We start from the raw sequence: 4,102 nt of genomic DNA on the forward strand, positions 1-4,102 counted from the left end.
AACTTCTACTCTTCTCAATATTCCTCTTTGTATCTCCATCCCTTACCTCTCCCACACTTCTTTCTGTCATCACCCAGATTGGTGCATGGTGGGATTCAACCCAGTCTCCTGCCTCCATCCGTTTGATTCTCCCTAACATGTCCTCTGAACTAATTACTAAGTCAATAACACTTCCACCCTGAGCTGTAATATATGTCAATTTCCCTTCCCTTTCCCCCCCTCCCAACAACCATTCGAGATGTAGAATTTTCCTGTCGCGCACAATTCCAAGAGTTTTGCTCCGTAACTATTTCTTTCTTTATCTTTACTTTGTCTTCCTCCCCTTATTTTCATCTCATCTTCTTTGCTGAACATTGGGCACTGTATTGCAGTCAATATAAACTTAATGGCTGTCAGGAGCACAGTATGTAGAAAGTTTTATTCACAAGATGTAAAGTATTTCGGATAGTGTGGACATTGACATATCTCTATTAGTAATGTTACCAACAGAAGAGGTTTATAGACGTGGAAGTAGTTTCATCATTCAAAGAGGCTTTCTGAACTAAAATTAACTTTAGATAAAGTGGCTTACCAATCTAGCAGCTAAATCACTACTATGGAGAGTAGAGATTTCAAGATAATGTTACTTAATCCGATGAGTGCTATGCCCATGCGGCCAGTCCACCACGGCTTCGCCCGTCTGCAGACGGTGCACGAGAACTTTAATTTTCTGTTTCACAGTTCACTCTCGAGTGTTGATTTGATCTCTGGCATGTTTTACCATCTGTTGGGCATTATGTAGAACTAATTGATCACAGGTTGTAGCTTCGGGAAGTAACTTATAGAGCTTTTTGCAGACGTCTGTAGAGCTCATCTGTAATGTAAACAGATGTAAACAAGCATGGCTGAACAACAAGCTAGTTGCTCTCGCAACAATTTTTTTATGGATCAAATCTTTCAGTTATTAACCACAGCAGAAAGTTATGGTAAAGATGATGACTTTAATGAATTGTTAAGCAATTTTGAAATTCTGAGCAATACACAGAGTGCTTAAAATGTTGTGAGAAAGAAACAGAGCCTCCTTCAAAACAAAGGAAGAAAAACGCTGAGAGTTCGAAAGCTATTTTATCATTATTTTCGTCGCGGATGGATGACTTTTCTCCACCAGACTTTCAAGTAACTGTGACAGACTCTGAGAGCCAAGTAGTGTTTGATAACAACCCCAAAAATCAATGATTTTTTAGAACTACTCTGCCAGGGGAGTTGGTGCAGCTGGTTGTTGATGAAACAAATCGGTATCACAAACAAATGGTAGAAAACATTGAGCTGTCACCACATTACAGGTTTAGAAAGTATTTTAAAATATCAACTTATGTATTTGTAAGGAGTTACATGTATTAGTTGCTTGCAGATTTTGAAGAAATAATTTAATTTGGGGCTCTTTTCTTTATATCAAGATGATTTTGTTTTCTCTCAAATTAGTATTGAACATAAGTGTAGGATTTTACATTTGCATCTAGATTTATAAAGAGCCAACATTTATATACATTTTGAGCTAATCATCTCACTGGTAAGTTAAAATTGAGGCTTCAACAATTTTTTTTACATACAACTGAAAAAACTCAGCACTGTGCTACTAAACAGTCAACTAGTAACTCAGCACTTAAAAGGTTAATCAACAAGAAAAGCTGAGATCCTGAAAACATAATTTAGGGTTGTTGTTGAAGTATGACTCTGATGTCATTTTCTATTAGTAACAGAATATTTAATTCTTGTAATCAAAGAGAAAATTTCCATTGTTGAAACTGTAAATGAAGAGGGTAGAGGCCAAAATCCTGTGGATGTTTTAAAAATCAATGTGGATATGATTAAAGCAAAATTTTAATAGGTCTCTTCTACATTTTTATCAAAAGAAACTTCATGGATTTGTTCTAGGTTTAAAGAACATGGGAAGGAAGGCCTTTGAGAACTATTTAAATACCAGTACAATAGCTTCATTTTAATATCAGAAAAAGGTTTTTGTTCACGTTACACAGTCCTGACTCCAAGGCATGAAAGGAATTCCTCATCCACAATGAGCTATAAAGGACCCATCATACATAGATTGGCAACTCTTAACAATGAGATAAGTTTTGGAAGCATATGCCAGTACATACTGTCATACGATGACTCAATTTTCACAGATTTCAGACATGCCTCTTCATGTTCACAAAGATGTTTGCTCTACGATTTCTGTTTTGATGTTTCAATTAATAGAATTATAGCAGATATCCTGGATTCAGGAGGCCAAATGGACTGTATTGCGATTGACCTATCTAAGGCATTTGATAGGGTAGATCATGGAAGACTACTGGCAAAAATGAGTGATAGATAGATAGATAGATAAGAAATGGGTGAGCCCTGTTTTTGCAGAGCTCCACACGTAGGTCTATGAAGACCCTTTGTGCCCCTTGAACGGGTTTGCCTAGTCCAGACCTAGTGCTCCTATAAAGGATACTAGTGTCCGGATTTTGGCGTTCCTGATGTCCTCCAGGCTCACAAAATGTGAGCCCAGGTATCGATGTCTAGTGCTTGCAAAAGCCTCGCACTGACATAACACATGCGCGGAGGTCTCCTCCTCCTTGCCGCATCTTCTACACATCGGATCCTGGGTGATTTTCATGATGTGTAGGTGTCTCTGTAAGGTATTGTGGCCTGTTAACAGTCCAACTACCATTCTCATTCTGGTCCTATTCAAATTCTTTAGGACCTTTTTATAGCTTTGACTAGGCCCTTTGATAAGTTCACGTGCCTGTCTTGCTATGGTTAACCTCTTCCAAATATCTAGGTGAGACTGGTTTATCCATTGGGATATTGCCAGTCTCACACTTCGGAGTGACACTCCCAGGAAGGGCTCTGGTCCTGTGAAGGAACCCATTGAGCCCTGTTTCGCTAGTTTGTCAGCTTCTTCATTTCCACTGATTCCTGTGTGCCCAGGAACCCATAATAAGGTAACTGAGCTAAACTCACACAGCTGATCTAACATCCTTTGGCATTCCCATACCAGTTTTGATGTTGTTTTAACTGCACATAGTGCTTTTAACGCTGCCTGGCTATCACTACATATAGTGATGTGTCTTCTGTGTCCAAGCATTTTCCATATATTTAAAGCACAGGCTACTATTGCGTATACTTCAGCCTGGAAAACAGTAGCATATTTACCCATAGGAAGGGAGAGCCTTGTCTTAGGCCCCCAGACCCCGGCGCCTGTGCCCGCCTCCGTCCGCGAGCCATCTGTGTACCATGTACAGCCCCCAGACTTAAGACGGGCCCCAGCGTCCGCGGCCCACTCCTCCCTTGTGGGTATCACCACTGTGAATTTATAATTCAAATTAAAGCTAGGCTTCATCAGATCCCCGATCATCATTGTCATAGGGCAAGTCTGGTGAAGCCTTGTAAGAATAGAGGCATGACCTCTATTCGGGGTTTTGAAGGACCATCCTCCGAGTGACCAAAGGCGATAGGCACTCATTCCCGCTATTACCTTAACATATAAATGTAAGGGGGGAAAACCTAGGATGGCCTCCATTGCACATAATGGTGTAGTATCCAGTGCCCCTGTTATTCCTAGACACGCAAGTCTTTGGACACTGTTTAACTTGGTGCTCACAGTTTTACTCTCTGAGCCTGGCCACCAGACTATAGATGCATAGGTGATCGTGGGCCGTACAATGGAGATATAGAGCCACTGGACCACCCTAGGTCTTAGGCCCCAAGTCTTCCCGACGGCCCTGCGACAGGCCCACATAATCTTGCGAGCCTTATCCACCTTATGATCTATATGTTTCTTCCAACTCAGTCTTGCCTCAAGGATTACCCCTAGGTACTTAACCGAGGTTGTCTTAACTAATTTTTTTCCGAATAGGAAAGGCTCTGACAGTCCGTCTAGCCTCCTCCTCCTGGTAAATACCACGAGCTCCGTCTTATCGGGATTAACCGACAAGTCTGTCTCGTGACACCATCTTTCCACCCTACGTAGAGAGTTCTGTACGAGTTCGGAAACCGTACTGGGGAAATTTCCTACCGCCATCAGGCTTATGTCGTCTGCATAGCCTTGGGCGTATATTCCTCCAACATTTAACCT

This window comes from Anabrus simplex, chromosome 1, assembly GCF_040414725.1.
Source record: "Anabrus simplex isolate iqAnaSimp1 chromosome 1, ASM4041472v1, whole genome shotgun sequence".
Lineage (NCBI taxonomy): Eukaryota > Metazoa > Arthropoda > Insecta > Orthoptera > Tettigoniidae > Anabrus > Anabrus simplex.